This window comes from Acomys minous, assembly GCF_964271855.1.
Source record: "Acomys minous genome assembly, chromosome: 10".
Lineage (NCBI taxonomy): Eukaryota > Metazoa > Chordata > Mammalia > Rodentia > Muridae > Acomys > Acomys minous.
Genome location: NC_140491.1, coordinates 92,748,288 through 92,766,926, shown reverse-complemented (window position 1 = coordinate 92,766,926; position 18,639 = coordinate 92,748,288). Strand labels below are relative to the sequence as shown.

Sequence of the window (18,639 nt, the reverse complement as noted above, 5' to 3'; positions counted from 1 at the left end):
TTCCCTGACCTAATCCTGCCTCAGCCCTAAAGTTTCAGCTGATTAGGAGGAAAGCTAGATGATTCAACGGGGCTCTGAGTGAAATGAGTGAGCTCTGTGTTCCTTCTGGGTGCATTTAAAACGGATTCCATTCCAGCGGGACTGAGTGGTAGAAACTTCAGACACCAACTGATGTAGGCGTAGCGGTATCAGCTTATTTCCATTTAACCTGTAAGGCTGAGGTCAAAAAGCTGTGGCAGAGTGAGGGACTAACCTCTCCTAGCCCTTGGCTTGTGCAGAGGTCAGCCCTGCAGAAGACAGAGCTGAGCGCTGAACCGTCAAAGTCACTTGGTAAACCACACGCTTCGTAATCATTTTCTTCATTAAGAGTAAGTATACGGCTGTTTTGCTCCCGACGATTTCAACAACTGATTTTGTTTTTAACTAGAAAAAAGTCACGCTCGGATCTAATTCAGCCAATAATTAAAAAGAAGGGACTGGCGGGATCCAGTGGACAGTTATCAGGGAGGTTTGATACCTAAGGACATCCCCACAATCCTTTCTAAGGCGCTAGAACACGCATTCGAGTCGTCTTTCTTTCTCCTCCCCCCCCTTTTATTCTTCTCTCATATATTACATCTTAACCACAGTTTCCCCTCCCTCCCCTCCCACAACCCCTCCCTCAGATCCACCCCCACCCCCCCACCCCCACCTCTGGCTCCCCTCAGGAAAGAGCAGGCCTCCCAGGCAAACCAACCAAACTCACCATTACAAGATACAGCAAGACTGACACATACACCATCACATCAAGGCTGGACACGGAAGCTCAGTAGGAGGAAAAGAGTCCCACAAGTAGTCCTACTGTTAGGATTCCCACAAGAGTAACACAGGAACACACATTTCTTTGTTTGATTGTCTGGGTATTTTTTGTGATGTTGTTGTTTCGAGACAGGGTTTCTCTGTGTAGCCTTGACTGTCCTGGACTCACTTTGTAGACCAGGCTGCCCTCGAACCCACAAAGATCCACCTGCACACATGGCTTAAGCTGATTCTCAATCAGAAATTGGAGACAAATGCTAAACCCTAAAGGTTTTCACCAGGTAAACGGGGGGGTGGGGGGTGGGGGTGGGGGGGGGGGAAGGATGCAAGCTCTGCTGGCGATTCCTTTCCTCATACTATGGCTGATTTTGCTACCACCTGAAGCTTTCCCCTTCTCCCCTTCTCGGGCAATTTGAGACCAAGGAAGCCTTATCATTTTTTTTTTTAAAGACAGAGTTTCTCTGTGTAGCCTATTGTAGCCTTGGCTATGGTAGATCAGGCTGTCCTAGAACTCACAGAGATCCACCTGCCTCTGCCTCCCTAGTGCTGGCATTAAAGGCATGTGCCAACACACCAAGCCCGGAAGCCTTATCTTAAATGCTTCTCCCTACAGTCTACAGATGCAAAGCCCATGGAGATTCACCTGATAAAGCAAATGAGCCTGGGCTCTACAGCCAGCAGAGGCCAAGAAGTGTGTTGTTGGCCTGACTTAGTGCTATCCAGCTTGAACCTACTGGACTATTTTACTACTGTGGTTGACAGAGAGATAAAACAGAGTGAGTCCAGGACAGCCAAAGCTACACAGAGAAACCTTGTCTTGAAAAACCAAAAAATAAAAATAAAAATCTAAAAAAAAAAAAAAAAAAAAAGACAGAGAAATAAATTTTTTAAAAAAGGAGGCATATTTCAGAAAACTCCTTAGATCACATTTATTTTGTGTGCAGATAAAACTGCCTTGGCAGGCTCAAAGGTTTGAAAAGCTGACTAAATATCCCTACCTATGGAAATGAAAAAAAAAAAATCAAATCAACCAACCATCCACAACAACAAAACCAGACCAATTTATGTTTTGTGCTCCTTACATTCCTTTTGGTTGGAGAAAAATGTCTTCTATTCCTAGATTTCTTCTTATCGTACATTTTGACATTCAGATGTATATCCACACATGTGTATGTGTTCACACCATTCACAATGCTACCCCGAGCTCTTCCCCAGACCGCTGCTACTGTAGCCTGAGCTGTTCTACCACTGAACTGAGATGCATTCCTAGCCCTCTTCTCATTTTATTATTTCCGGAAGAGGGTCTCACTAAGTTGCCCAGGATGGCTATCAACTTTACAGCTCAGACAGACCTTGAAGTTTCTTTGTTTGTTTGTTTGTTTGTTTGTTTTTTGTTTTTATTGTTGTAGTTTGAGACAAGATTTCTTTGTGTAGCCTACTCACGTTGTAGATCAGGCTGGCCTCCAACTCACAGAGATTCTCCTGCCTCTGCCTCGATGCGTGTTGGAATTACAGGCCTGTGCCACCTTGAACTTTTAATTCCCCTGCCTCAGCCTCCCAAAGAGCCAGAATCTCGCACGGTGTTTACTTATCTCAGTTCTTAGCACTCTGCCAGCCATTGGACATCCCTCCCTCGGGGTCAGCTGCAAGTTAAGTTGTGCATTCTCAGCCCAGGAAGTGGATTTACTCCTTACTCCCAATTGTGCCTTCGAATCACTAGGACAGCTTTGGGAAAAACAAACACAAAAAATCAAAAACCCTCTTGTTTGTTTGAGCCCAAACCTGGACCAACTGAGTCAAAGTCTCTAAAGGGGAGTGCAGCAGCGGTCTCTTTTAAGTTGTGTGTGTGTTCATGCACACATGCCTATATCTGATAAAGGTTCTGGGTATAATGTGATAACTTGGTAGATATCCTACACATCATGGAATGACTGCAGTTTAATTAACATTTCCATCAAAGCTTTTGTCATGCTTTGGATTCCCCACAACTTGCTCATTTTGTAACTAAAAAAAAAAAAAAAAAAAAAATTGCACCCGGTGTTCAAGTTTCTCTGTTTTCCTCACAGCAGTATTTTTTTTTTTTTAAATTTGTTTTTTTCAGATGCTTGCCCTGGGTAGCTAAGGCCCAAAGTCGAAGGTTTCCGGGTCAACAAGAGAAGCCTAACCCTAAGTGGGTGGCTCTCAACCTTGCCACATATTAGGCTCTCTAGGAAGGCTGTAGAACTAGACATCCCCAAGTGCTCTAATTTCATAGGCTTAGGGTGGCCTGGGTATGGGATGTTTGAAAGACTTCCAGGTAAGCCTAATGTGCGCCAAGGTAGAGTATCATTGCACCAAAGTGAATACTTTCTCAAGTTCTTCACTTGGTGCGAATGTCTGAGGCTGCCATAATCTGAAAAGTGGAAGGCTCGTTGCCCAGCACTCCCCCACAGGAGCTCAGGAATTAGTGTTGCCAGAGGATGGAGCTGACTCATTCCAATTTCTCTTCCTTATTTTCCTTAATGCAAAATCAAACTGGTGGAGGCAGGTGTCTTCGTGCTAAAAATGAGCATTTCTTGTCCTCGTCCTCGGTGTTCTTTACCCCCACATTCTTATGAATGGATTCCTGAAGTGGGGGTGACCCTGCTGATGTGCTGCCAACTTCAAGTCTTAAGATGGGGCTAGGAGGTGGGTGGGAGGGGTGTATCTTGTGCTTGGCACCCAGTATGCTTGGTGCTTGTAACTTCTTCTGTTAAAATCCTAATTGCTTCATTCAAGCAGTCTTCCTGGCACACTATTTTGTTCCTTGGGGGTCATAACTGTTAGCAATTCCTCATCACCACAGTTAATTATCATTAATAATAATCTGAGGCCCCAGAAAGATCCTGATTACATTTATTACAGAGAAACTTAATAAACATTACTCTTTTCAATACGTATCCCAAAGTGAAAAATTATAGTGATTATAATTTACATGTAGAGTCAGAAATATTCATCTAACAGTAAGCTTAGATCTTACATGTAAAGTTGCCGATTTTACCATTTAAGTTCTAGTTACAAATAGCTTAAAACGGAAGGAGGGACGTATTTAAGAGGAGAGAGATTTTAGAAAATTATCACACATCTGGAAAGTATCAATGGACAGTCAGTCTTAAGGATGGTTATTTTAAGATCAGAAGGACTAAAATAATAACTACCTCAGTGTACCATGAAAGGTTTTTTTTTTTTTTTTTTTTTTTTCCTGATTTCAAATGGCCTGTTGAACCATGGGAATTTCTGTGGTCTCGACATCCCATCATTAGAAATGGAGTTCATGGCTTCTTATGGTTGTCTCTGATGGCTATCTCCCAAGGTTAGGTGGTGTGTGTGTGTGTGTGTGTGTGTGTGTGTGTGTGTATGTTTCTATATAAATTTCTCATAGCAGTAAGCACTGCTGGGCTCTCTGCATGCCTGTGATGTGTGCTGCCTTACAGTTCAATGAGGACAGTGGTTAAAAAAAAATGCCTAGGGGTAAATGGACACATGGGATTCTACCAGAGGGATAAATGTATTAGGCAGCTGAGCTACGTGATGGCTACACAACTTAATAGACATTCTAGAAGTCAAACAATTGCAAGTGGACAACGTGGAATTTGTAAGAAAGGGAAGCATGTAAAGGATGCATGTGTTAACAGTAGCACAGAATACTGTGGGAAGTTACTCGCGCACACAGTGTGTTTCCTGTAGATAGAAAAAAGTCAAAGGATGATGCACGGAAGATGGAAAATGGATGGTGACAATCATTTCCCATGAATGCACATCTTTGGCATAGATAGGAAATTATGGCTCAGATGGCACCTTACCATGAACTGCCACAGTGAGTGAGTAATACCTGCGTAGGCTGCTGAATTGAGCCAAGGGGACCCCAGGAGTAAATTGCAGCATAACAGAAACATAGAAATTGCCCCTGTTTACAAATATAGATAAGCTGAAAGCAAAACTGTATCCAACATTACCTCACTCTTGGGCTTGTACCCCAAGGTTGTACCTTCCTATGCTGTTGGTCCCTAACATCTGCTCCCCATTCTATGACAGGAGATATTTTTACCTATAGCTGGTCTCATGGCTACAGGGAACAGCACTATCCCAAGGCAGGCAGGTCTTCTTCCAAAGATACACTCCAGAGACTGTGAACCTCTCTCCCTTGGTATTCTAGGACCCTAAACCTGATCTAATTCAAGCTGCACAGTGAATGTTGAAGAAGAAAGACGGCTCATTACTAGCCCTGAGCTGGCTGCAACAGGATTCCAATGGGTGATAATATACGCAAGTGCAGGCTTCTCTCTCTCTCCCTCCCCGCCTCTCTCCCCCTCCCTCTCCCTCCCTCCCTTCCTCTCTCTTTGCTTCTCCCTCCCCTTCCCTCTTACTTCCTTTTTCTCCCCCACCTCTCTCCCATTTCTCCCCCCTCTCCCTTAAATTCTAATTTATTTAAAAAAAAAAAACTTGTCATGATTCTCCCTGGGCCAAAGTAAACACACAGACAAATGTGGCTTATGTGACTCAACAGACACAAGCATTTGAAGCAGTGTTAGTTGCTTTTATAAGTCAAGGAGAGGGAGGGAGCTCTGAACGCTGCTATCATGTTTGGTGCAGACAAGCTCACCAGCAGCCAGCAATTTCATTTTTGTTAACTCTAGGCAAAGGACATATCTACTACCTTTTTGCTTGCTTATCATCCTGTGGAAAGGAAGCAAGCACAGTGTGTGCTGTAATGAAATAAGCTTCCTCTGCACCACCTCTTCTTTTCTACTTGTTTGTAACTTACAGGCAAAGTAAGAGGGAAAGAGGGACCACAGCTTTTTAACTGAATTCAGAAGTTTACTTCCCCAAAGATGGGGCATCAGATTGCTCTCTACCCCTTCCTTCCTTCCTTCCTTCCTTCCTTCCTTCCTTCCTTCCTTCTTTCCTCCTTCCTTTCTTTTGGTTGTTTTTTGAAGACAGAATCTCTCTACATAGCTCTGGCTGTCCTAGAGCTCACTACATAGACCAGGCTGTCCTTGAACTCAGAGACCCATCTGCCTCTGCCTTTTGAATGATAAGATTAAAGGCATGTGCCACTATGCCTAGCTTCTCTTCCACTTACACACTCTTTCCTTCCTTCCTTCCTTCCTTCCTTCCTTCCTTCTTTCCTTCCTTTCTTCCTTCCTTTCAACTGTTTATTGATTCTTTGTGAATTTCACATCATGCACCTCAACCCCACTCATCTCCCCATCCCTTCATATCTACCCTCTGCCCTTGCAATCTTCCTTCCCTCTCAAAACCCAACAAAACAAAAAACAGCAGCATCATGTCATGGAAGCTGTAGTGTGTTGCAGCGTGTCTCACACCATATCCCTTTGTCCACACTTCTTTACTTGCAAATGATCATTGCAATGAGCCATCGGTCTGGTTCCAGGCCTGTGCCTTCTGCTACATTAACAATACTGGACTCTTCTCACATATCCTGTTGTTGCCTTGTGTCATGGAGATCCCACAGCTTTGAATCTGCAGAACTGATCTCTTCACACACACTCTAGTTGTTCATAGATGGGGTGGATGTTGGGATGGGCCATCTCAAAGTCCTGGATCTGGGCCTGCCAGCTCTCCCTTACCCACACCCATGCCCACACCCACACCCACATCGCCAGGGTGAGCTCTCCAGCACTGCCCCAGCTAGCTCACCCAGTGTCGAAGCCAGCAAGGCACAGGGCCAACTCTCCCGCTCTTATGGCCTCAGAGCAGCTTACAAACCCCTTTACTAACAGGACCACCTCTATTGTGATGCCCAGACGAGGTGTAGGGTGCTTTCCTGAGTGCTACAGCCAGTAAGGGGTGAGGGCTAGCTCTCCTGCTTTCATGTCCACTCTGCCCAGGCTAGGACTGGGGCCAGTTCTCCAGCCTTCCATAGGCATCGAGGGATTGAGAGGAAGGGAGCATCTCTTCAGAGACCTCACACCACTGTCACTGTTTGATCAGTGAGGGGCAGAACCAACTCTCCCACTCATGCCCTTGGGGTAGGCTCACTCTGGAAACAAGAGCCAGCTTTACTGTGCTTCCTGGGCAAAGTAGGTGGCTGCTCTCCTGACTGCTGCAGCCAGTGAGGGGCATAGCTGGCTCTGCACAGGCAGCAGCCCAGCCCAGGAACTTCCACAGGGCCTTTGGTGGTAACAGACTCCTGCTGCAGGGCCACGGACCCAGATATGACCCTTAGTGACAGCATGGGCCTGGACCTCACCACAGCCTCAGATGGCATGGCTGGATATATTCACATCAGGCTGTTTCTCACTACCCTGTCTCCAGCTCTGCCCCTCTTTGTTGTGCATACCCCGTCTGCTTCTCTTTCTCTTCCATCTCTCCCCCACTTACTTGCCCATCTTAGTGGCTCCCAGGGCCTTTTGGTGTCTGGGGTCCTCTCAGGAGTACTAAGCCCCATCCATGCCATGTGGTACCTGGCAGGGATCATCTCAGGCTTACTCTGTCCTCCAGGCCCCACTCTTTTTCTTTATATGTTTATTCATCTGTGTTTGTGTGGGTGCATGTGTATCCCCTAGAGCTGGAATTAAGGTGGCTGTCAGCTACCCCACATATGGGTGCTGGGATCCAGTGCTCCCAACCATGAATCATCTTCCTAACCCCATATTCATGTTTTCTCTGCCTCTCTGTCTCTGTCTCTGTCTCTGTCTCTGTCTCTGTCTCTCTCTCTCTCTCTCTCTCTTTCCTGCTTAATGGTGGAGATTGAAGTGAGGCACTGTACATCCTAGGCAAACACTCTACCACGGGCCTGTATCCCCAGGTACTAAGTTCTTTTATTATTTTTAACATTTATTTATTTTATGAAGCTCTAGTTCCAAGGAATTCAATGTCTCTGGCTTCTGTAGGCACCTGCATATAGATAGACATATAAAAAACTAAAATAAGATAAATCTTTTTAAAAGGAACATTTTACTAAGTATGTTAGCTCACTGTTGTAATCACGGTCCTTGGGAAGCTGAGGCAAGAGGAGCACCATGAGTTTGAGGTCAGGAAGCCAGCCTAATCTGCATCATGAGTTCCAGGCCAGCCTGGACTGAAAACCGAGACTCTGCTTTGAAAACAATAATACAACTGCAAATATTGTATAGAATCTCAGGGGAAGGGGAAATTCCAAAATCAGATTACATATATAATTACATAAAATAACTAAACATAATTAATATATACATATAAACATATATATACATAATACACACATATATGTGTGTACACACACACACACACACACACACACACACACACACACACCTTAAAAACCACTGGACAAATTTACTTAATGCAAAACATTTCTAATACCAAGCACCAAATATTAATTGATTAAGAATATAATAGAAATGGGAATTATGAGAAAAGGTAGTATCTAGTTTTCTGGCTTGAACAATTACATGCAAAGTGCTAAAGAAAAAAGAAAGCATTCAAAGGAATATATGTTTTATTTCTGCTTTTTTTGTTCTTTTTTCTTTTTTTTCCCGAGACAAGGTTTCTCTGTGTAATAGTCCTGGCTGTCCTAGACTCGCTTTGTAGACCAGGCTGGCCTCGAACTCACAGCTATCCACTTGCCTCTGCCTCCTGAGTGCTGGGATTAAAGATGTGTGCCACCACTGCCCAGCTTCTGCTTTTGTTTTTTCAAGCAGGACATGACTATGTGGCATAGGCTGCCCGTGAGCAGGTGATGCTCCTGCCTCAGCCTCCAAGTGCTTAGATTACAGGCGTGTGCTACTCTATCCAGCTGACAAAGAGTTTTAGTGGTAGTCATTAACTCTATTTCTATTTTGTTCAATTTGGAATATACCCATCTGCCTCACAGATGAGCTTAAAGTGATACTAACACATCTTTGGAGACAAGAAGAAGGGTAAGGCATTGAAATATGTATATGGATGGACTCGGGTCAATCAGGCTTGGTGATATATGCCTAAAACTGCAGTACTCAAAAGCAGGAGGATACTGAATTCCAGCCAGACTAGCCAGGGACACTGCTACTGAAAGACTCTACTATGAGAAAACAAAGTCATAAAACTGGAAGACAGCATTTGAGAAGGACATAAAGAACAAGACAGAAAGGAATAGGGAACCCAAGTATCAGGAAAGAATGAAAAGGACAAGCTCTTGGCATAGGAGAAATCCAGACCATCTCAGAGATTCCGGTGGAAAGAGTAGGCTTTGAAAAGGTGAGTAAGGGTGGAGATTGGAATCAATGGGCTAGAGTACTGGCCTAGCATACAAGAGACCCTAAATATAGACTTCTGAACTGCAAAGGGAAGAAAATTTAAACTTCAAAAAGCTGCTTGCTGAGGCATCAGGTAGCAAACTCCAGACTTAATGTTTCCATTAGAGTGAGGTAATGGTTATTTCACTGTAAAATTGAGTGCCAATTCTTCTAATAAGTTCTATGCAATTTATAGTGGTTCTTCCTGGGACAATTCCCTGTCTTTCTTTTGCTAAAACATCTGCTTTATGTCCTCTACCTTTTAATACCTACCTCAAAGAAATTTCCTTTGAAGCAAATTCATCTGGAAGAAAGAGAGGACAAGTGGATACCTTTAAATCACCAAGACTGTCACAAATAGGAAAGATTCTTTCTACTATTTTAATCTCCCCCCAATAACATTTATTCATTTGCTCAGTAAATAGATCTCTATTGAAGACCTATCATATGCTAAGCTCTTTGTTAAAGTGTGGTATCACACAGCACACAGTGCCATTCCTGACCTGACTACATGTAAGGTCAAAGGATTAACAGTCAAATGCGAAAGAATTTTGTGAGAGATGAATGTGGTAGTGTAAACCAGCATATACGTATAGTCCAAGCACTTGGGAGGCTGAAGCAGGAGGTTGGCCATGAGTTTAAGGCCATCTAGTACTATGTAGGAAGACCATGTCTTCAAAATCAATCAACCAACCAACCAACCAACCAACCAACCAATGAATCAATCAACAGTAAACAGACAAATTAATAAATTACAAAGAAGTCATCAAAAGTACAGAAGAGATATGGCTTGAAGATCTAAGGGCTCTACATGAGCACACAAGGAAAACTTGGTCCATACTTAAAGCATCTGGAAGAGTCTGGTGGTGCAAAGTGTAAATAGCAGTTACACATTGCAGATAAGCAGGGAGATGGAAAGATTAAATGGAAGGAGCAGAATAGACAATGACTCAGAAGCCAAAACAATGATGATGCCTTTAAGGAAGAAAAGAAATCATGTGCATGGGCATGTATGTGCGTGATCATACCAGTGTGTACTGTAGTGTGGACTATGGAGAGCAAGAGGTGGGACAGAGAAACAGGCAAGATCCAGCTTATGTAGGGCTTTGTGAATACACAGAGCCCAGAGAGCCTGGGCAAACCTGATGACCTGGGTTGATTCCTGGAGTCTACACGGTGAAGTCTCATCCAGACAAGTTGTTCTCTGACATCTACAAGTGGCATATGTTGGATGTACACATGTTCACACACACACACACACACACACACACACACACACACACTCACACACACACACACACACACACTAAATAGATAAATGTAAACAAAAATAAAACCAGCAAAGACCATTTCAGCTGTAATGTATTGAATGAATAGAAAGGCAACCAACAGAAATCAAGAAGACCACTGGAGGCCTTAAAAAGGATGTATTTATTTCTAATTTATGTATATGAGTGTTTTGTCTACATATGTGTCCATGATGTATGTAAGTTCAACTCTGGTATGGTTGGTGCCCATGGGCATCAGAAAAAGAAGGCCTTGGATTCCCTGGGACCAGAGTTACAGGTGATTGTGAGCTGCCAGGTTCTCTGGAAGAGCAGCCAGTGCTCTTAACCACAGAGCGATCTCTTCAATCCCAACTGGAAACTTCTTGGAATCCAGTGAAGAGTCCATTTTGAGAAAAATCATTGATTTAGAGAGCTTATGCTTTCCATTATGGTGACAGGTAGCAGCATATGCATAAAGTCATATAATGAATATATATGGAAATGCCAATATTGTTCATATTTGCATTAAATAGACTATATTATTAAATTTACTACCTAATAATTATTCTATTATCTTGATAACACAATATATATATATATATATATATATATATATATATATATATATATATACAGAAAATTAAACAAAATCTACATGTGTGGTTCACAATGTATTTCTTCCGGATGGCACAAGTTTGGAGCTTCACAGTAGAGATAGAAAAAGTCTAGGAATAAAGAGATAGAAAGTGGGTTTGGCAGAACTCACATATCAACTGGGTGCATGGGGAAAAGGAAGAGGAGGGAATAAAGGGACTCTCAAGGTTCACACTTGAGCATGTCCATAAAGATAGAGGGTACTCCAGGAACCTTCGGGGAAGAAACTCTTTGTTCTGCGATGAAGATGAGAGATGTGAATCATCGCAAAAGGCAAGGGGTTTGAAGGTATCAGACAGAGGAGCTCTGACCATCTATAAAACACCCCTCAACAAGAAAGAAAACATAAAAAAAAAAATCATAGCATAAGAAAGGCAGCAAGATAGTTCTGGGCAAAGTTTGTTAAACACAATGGAACACAGTTGCTGTGTGAAAAAGCTTTTCTTTAGAGAAAGCAGGAGGGTGGGTGAGAGGGAGGGAGGGAGGGAGGGAGAGAGATAGAGAGGCAGAGAGAGAGAGAGAGGGTGGGTGAGAGGGAAGGAGGGAGGGAGGGAGGGAGAGAGATAGAGAGGCAGAGAGAGAGAGAGAGACAGACAGAGAATGGGAGAGGGGTTAACGCTGAGAGAAGTTGATTTATAACATATTACCCATCCAATAAGTACTACTTTCTCTTAACAGCTCACATAGAAATCAACACATGATTCTACATTGTAATGTCATATTCGAATCATATTCTATTCCTCTCTCCACAAATACATAGAAATTGGTTCGTCTTTCTCTCAACACACACACACACACACACACACACACACACACACACACACACGCATGTGCTCCTGCACAGAAACATGCTCATTCCTCCCCACTAACATATATGAATCCAGATTTTCAGACAAAAATATTCCTGAAGATTTAGGTGGAATTTATCAAGTAGTGCATTTTTCTTGGTCGTTGCAGACGGCGAGAAGATGGTCTTGCAACCCTAACAAAAGAGCTTCAGAAGCGTGCTCAAACACTCTCTCTAAAGGTTCAAGGCCAGCCATGCCCATGCAGAAGGAGAACTTTTAGCAATGGATTTTGATAGTGACAACTGCTGAACTAGGAGTCAGGTGACCTGGTTTCTAATCAGATTGTGTGGCTATCATTTAGGATTTGGGAGACAAGACACTTACCTTTGCCGAATCGCCCTGCCTTCCCATCTGTAGGAGACAGATGGCTTAAACAGCTCTTCAAATGTCACAGGTCTTTGTGAGGATTCAGTAGAAAAATGTACAGGAAAGTCCTTTGCAGCCAGTGAAATGCACGTACAACTCATTACGTGACCGGCGCTCTTGCCTCCCCTCTGGTGAAGATGTTTTCTTTTGTTTTGACACAAAGTTTGACATTGTAGTCCAGGATGGCTTTGTACTAGCAGCAATCCCCCTGCCTTTCCCTTCAGAGTGATGAGAGTACAAATATGAGCAATCATATCTTGCTTAGTGAAGTTTTTTTTTTTTTAAACCATGGCGCTATTGTATTGATAAAATTCATTTCTATTACTGGGATTAAGAATGAGATTAAAGTGTAGAACTTTATTTTTAAAGACTTATTATTTTTATATGTATGTGTATTTTGTATGCATATATACCCATGCGTCATGGGCACGCCCAGTTGATGCAGATGTCAGAAGAAGGTCTCAGATCCCCTGGAACTGGAACTACGACGGCTGAAAGCCACTATGTTGTTGCCAGGAACCACACCAGGGTTGCCTGGAAGAGCAGGCAGTGCTTTTAATCACTGAGACATTTCTCAAGGCTCTAGAATTATGATTTTTTTTTGTATGTGGCTATTTGTCTATTGGCTATTCTGTGTTCTGTAGAGTTTCTGTAGGATGCTCCTTTTGCAGTGCTGATGACTGAACTTCCAGCGACTGCTTGTTAGGCAAAGTTCTACCACTAAGCTATTTCCCTAACTTCACCATCTCTTTTTTATGTTCTTAGGAGCAGGGGTCACCTCCTCAGCATCATCTGGATGACCTCTTAATGCAGTTGCCTGTACCTAACACCTCCACAGTTGCTCCTAACACCTGTTCTAGATCCTCCTCTCAAGAATGTGCAGCTTTTCATGTGTAGTGATGTATGCCCATAATCCCAACTCTTGAAAGTAGAGGCAAGAGGAGCAGGAGTTCAAAGTCAACCTGGGCTATGTGAGAGTCTGCCTCAAAAAGGATATGTGTGTGTGTGTGTGTGTGTGTGTGTGTAGGGGGACATTGTTGAGTGCTTGCCTACCATGCATAAAACCCTGAATTCAATCCCCAGAACCAGTAAAATAAATAGTTATTAATTTTTTTTCAAGATGGGGTTTCTCTGTGTAACAAGCCCTAGCTGTCCTGGACTCACAGAGATCCACCTGCCTCTGTGTCCTTCATGCTGGGATTAAAGGTGTGCACCACCATGCCTGGGCTGATAATATTTTATAAACAAATCAACATGCCATACAATTTACCCACTTGAAGTATACACATCAACAGTTCTAAATATATTTACAAAGTCATGAAACTATCAGTTTTATATCTGGGTCTATGGAGCTAAGCAAAAGTTTTCTGGAGGTCAAGAATGCTCTGTAGCCGGGTGGTGGCGGCACATGCCTGTAATCCCAGCACTTGGGAGCCAGAGGCAGCAGAATCGTTGTGAGTTTGAGGCCAACCTCGTCTATAAAGCAAGTCCAGGACAGTAAAGTCTACACAGAAAAATCCTGTCTCAATAAACTAAACCAAACCAAACCAAACCCAAACCAAACAAAACCAAACAAAAAGAATGCTCTGTGGTTGGTGTGTAAAGAATTCCCTGTTTAGGCCAGGCATGGTAGTGCACGCCTTTAATCCCAGCACTCAGGAGGCAGAGGTAGGTGGATCACTGTGAGTTTGAGGCCAGCCTGGTCTACAAAGTGAGTCCAAGACAGCTAAGGCTACATAGAGAAACCCTGTCTCAAACACCACCACCAAAAAACCCACCTTCTTCCAGAAAGAATTTCCTGTTTGTCCCAACAATGAAGATAGAAGTGACAAATCATTGCATGCCACCCTTCCCCCTCCCCCCCCCCCCCCCCCCCCCACTTTCCTAGTACCAGTAGCCTTCTTCTCTACCAGTGTCCTCTGCTTTAGGACAAGGCTAAGCTGCCACAGAGAACACACCAGTGTCAGAGCATGGAATCTTTTTCCTTCCCTGCAAGCTGAACAAGCCTTGGCCTCGACTTCCTAGTCTATGAATCAGAAGATGCCTGTGAGGGGGAAATGAATCACGATTTGTCAAGTTGGAAGTTTCCTCGGCTCCCCCATAGGCTGTTTCGCATGCAAAGGTCTTTCTCTCTTTTAAGAATGCAGGATCAATGCAGCATCCTAATATCCTTGGACAGAGCTGATTGACATTTCAGTTTGTCAGCTTCCAGAACTCTACTGTTGACTCAGTTCTTTCTCTGTTTAATTAGAGGGGAAAGACTGTTAAACAGAAACAGTTAATTGTGCTCATAAAGGTAAGTGTGGCAGGACAATGGAAGCTTTGGAGAATCACAACTGTTTAGGCTGGTGGCTTAGATGCTTTGAAAAAAAATCCATTTCTTACTCTGTGGGGAGAGAAAAATGTTCTAAAGAGAGCATTACTGGGGAAGCTAAGCAGTGTGCTTTTCCGGTTCTTCACTGAGAGGGCTTCTGACTTTGTGGTGCGGTAAACATTTCTTTTTCTTTGTTTTTAAATGTCCTCTTGGTAAAGCAACCATAGTAGCTTCCTCATTATGGCCTTGCCAGTGTGGTAAATTTCTGAAGCAGGATATTCCTTTGTTAGTATATTAGTATGTGTGGGTGTGCCTGGTACATATCGTTAGCTCTCTGTCTCTCTATTGGAACTGAGAGCTACTCTACGGAGGAGTCATATTAACATCTGAGCTTAAACCACAATGTTCCCTATCCCCCCTCTCCCTCCTTCCTCTTTCCCTCCCTCCCTCCCTCCCCCCCCTTCCCTTATCGTTTCAGGTAATGAGGATCTTTTTTTATAATGCCATGCTAGAGAAGCTGGAGTGTGCGAGAGAGCTCCAGAACAAAGGAACCTCCCTATGTTTATAGGCTTTAGAGGCAAGGGGGCCTCTCTGAGTTTATCAGATCAGCCAAAGTCCTAAATAGGATATATGACTCGAATTTAGGAGCTAGTCCGTTGGTGCTGCTACAAATTCAAACCTTCGGGAAGGGACTGGAGAGGATGTAAGGATCCTCTTTACAACCTTTTGTAATAGTTTAAATGAGAATCACTCCCCATAGGTTCGGGCATTTGAACACTTTGGTACTCAGTGGATGGCACTGATTGGAGAGGTTTGGAAGGTGAGACCTCGCTGAAGGAAGCAAGTCACTGGAGGTGGGCTTTCAGAGTTGAAGCCAAAAGCCACTTCCAGTTCACTCTCTCTGCTTTGTGCGTTCGGTTGAGAAGTCACCTCTCACCTTCCTGCTTCTGCTGCCATGCCTTGCTAAGATGAGGGGCTCTTATCCCACTGGAACCATAACCCCAAACAAGTCCTTCCTTTTCCAAGTTCCTTGGTCATAGCATTTATCTCAAAGACAGAAAACTAACTAAAATACAGCCCCTTTACATACATATACACTCCACAACTTTATGGAGCCAGAGCTAGAGGGAGGAGGGGCTCAAGGAATTTGTGAGCGTTGACTTCGATTCTGGATACTTCTCGGGCATTGAGGAGGTTAAGATCAAGCCCTCTCCCTGTTCATCTTGCACTAGATGGTAAACTAGTGACCTTTGAGTCAGGGTCTAATGTCTATATTCCCACATGAAAAGAACGCGCTGCCTGTGTGAGTTCATGTGGCATATTGTACCAAGATGTGAACGAATCAAGAGACAGATTAGAGAGCAGCCCTCAAGCACCCAATATAATGGCACCAATACATTATACATGGAAGAAACAGCCTGGGTAGAGTGATTTGCTATAGGAAAAAATTGTGTGTATGTGTGTGATTCTTTCTTTCCTCCTCCTTTCTCTCTTCCTTTTCCTTCTCTTATTCTTCTTTAAATAAAGGGTTTTTGTTGTTTTTTTTATTTTTTTATTTTTATTTTATTAATTTATTCTTGTTACATCTTAATGGTTATCCCATCCCTTGTATCCTCCCATTCTTCCCTCCCTCCCATTTTCCCCTTATTCCCCTCCCCTATGACTGTTCCTGAGGGGGATTACCTCCCCCTGTATATGCTCATAGGGTATCAAGTCTCTTCTCGGTAACCTGCTGTCCTTCCTCTGAGTGCCACCAGGTCTCCCCCTCCAGGGGACATGGTCAAAGGTGAGGCACCAGAGTATGTGAGAAAGTCATATCCTACTCTCCACTCAACTGTGGAGAATGTTCTGTCCATTGGCTAGATCTGGGTAGGGGTTTAAAGTTTTACGGCCTGTATTGTCCTTGGCTGATGCCTTAGTTTGAGTGGGACCCCTGGGCCCAAATCTGCCTATCATAATGTTCTACTTGTAGGTTTCTAGGACCCTCTGGATCCTTCTACTTTGCCATTCTCCCATGCTTCTCTCATCTAGAGTCCCAATAGAATGTCCTCCCCTCTGTCTCAGTTTCCTGGTAAGTGAAGGCTTTCACGGGACATGCCCCTTGGGCTAGTATGCAGATATAAGTGAGTATATACCATTTGAGTCTTTCTGCTTCTGGGTTAACTCACTCATTATGATCATTTGTTTTTAATGGAATCAGGTTAGCCTTGAGCCCTCTGTTCTACTGCTTTGGCTTCCCAAGTGCTGGGATTGAAGTGTGTGTTACCATATTCCACCCACTTCCGATAAACTCTTAAAGAAGGATTAAACCAATCCTTTCTTTTAAAGATGAGAAAAATAACTAGAGCCCTTTCTCTCTCTCTCTCTCTCTCTCTCTCTCTCTCTCTCTCTCTCTCTCTCTCTCTCCTCAATGTATGCAGTTGCACCTTTAGAGGATGTTTTCTTTAGAGGATGTTACTGCTCAATAAAATACTGCAGGGTAAAGCTCTAAAGCCATGATGAAGGAGTTCTAGCCCCTTTAACAGCCCAAAGATTATATTAAAAAGAATGCCGTGACGTTAAGCGGAAGCACAGTGCGGGTTATATTTTAAAATTGGTTATTTTCCATGCTGTTAAAATAAAATCAGACCACAAGGTATGTATAAAGTTGGTTATTTTCCTCTTCTGTGTACATAACTCTTATTTTAGTATAAAGCTCAGTTCAGACTGTCTATGAATGTTTTCCAGACTCCAAAAAAGCTCTGTTGAGAGCATCACTCAAGGAGTTGGTAGTGTTTCTCCATACCCAATTCCTCTTGTTTTAAAGCCCAGGACCTTTCAATAGTACCCTCAAGTATGACCTGAAGCTTTCCCAAGAGCCAGGAAATAGCTTGTCATCACACTCCTGGCGACTTTTGGTTGCTATCAGCCATGTCACACATAGCATTCTGCTTCCCCAGTCAGTCTTTCCAAAGACCCACCTCACCTCTTGCTGTTTGGATTCCATGCTGACATTTAGAAACACAACAGTAACTCAACTCATGGAGTCTTCTCTCTGTGCGCTGTACTAATTTTAATATTAACTTTCTCCTAAAAGCTCCAAAACATTTTAAGGATCCCCATCCTTTTTTTTTCTTTTTCTTTTTTCTTTCTTTTTTTTTTTTTGCAAGATTAAGCTTCCAAGCTTGTATTTTTAAAGTGCTTCCAAATTTTTTCTTAACATATGTTGCACGAAGTCTGTCCTATTAACAGAACCCAATCCTTTTCCAAATAGTATAAAAATCCAAAGATTTAGCCTTTCAGATAGCATTTCTAGGCTGCACAATTGCTTTGAGCTTTGTGTTTGGTTCAGACCATCTTGATTAGGTTGGGTTCTCCCATGTCTCTTGTCTATAATCACCAAAGATTTTGAGTGCAAGCCATTTCAGAAACACTCGGTTTGATGTCTGTCTGGGTAAGGACACTTTTTTTGTGGTGCTCATGAGGACAGAAAAAGAATTTTAAGAAATGAACACACAGCAATATATCATCTGATTCTAACATTTTTGGGAGCAGTTCTCCTTTCTGTCCCCCTCCCACTCAGGAAACGCTAAAGTCACAGGATTTGATAAATATGTGTAGCAAATTAAGAGTTTTCGAGAGGTGTTATATGTGTGTGTGATTAAGCACTTTGATGCCGGAAGCACAGTACTGGGGTTTGGAGTTGAGTTCTGCTTCTTCCTTCCTCTGCAGCCTTGAGAAGGTCATTTTTATATCTGTGTCTCAGTTTCTACAGAGAAATAATAAAATATACGAGAAGATAAATATCAGGTATATTCAAATCTATTTGGATGTGCCTAGTGCACAGAAGTAATAAGTCTAAGCAATTTCTATACAACTGTAAGTACCAAGGGTAAAGAGAACTTAGGCCACTCGCTACAAACACGGGTCCCCTTTCATAGGCTATGCTGGGAGCAATTTGGGACGAGTTCCATACCTTTTTATTCATCGTCTTGAAATTCTACCTCACTATTTATTTTATTAGGATTGTTATGAACTACTAGAATTTTTATGTCTTGCCTTGAATTTTAGTTTACCCCATAAAGAGCTAATCTTACAGTAGGAAGTAGCTCAGCTCCTTCTGTGCCTGTTACATGTGATCACATGGCGTTCTGACCTCCGTTTCATGATTGGGT

General features: G+C 43.0%; 1 protein-coding gene across 1 annotated transcript in view; it reads left to right on the top strand.

The window, feature by feature from the left end:
- Nucleotides 1–202: 202 nt before the first annotated feature.
- The window catches only part of NR4A2 (nuclear receptor subfamily 4 group A member 2), a 67,649-nt gene continuing 49,212 nt past the window's right edge, over nt 203–18,639 (top strand). The window contains exon 1 of the mRNA XM_084800265.1: nt 203–368. The gene's annotated coding sequence lies outside the window, so the exon portion shown is untranslated. The remainder of the gene's footprint in view (nt 369–18,639) is intronic.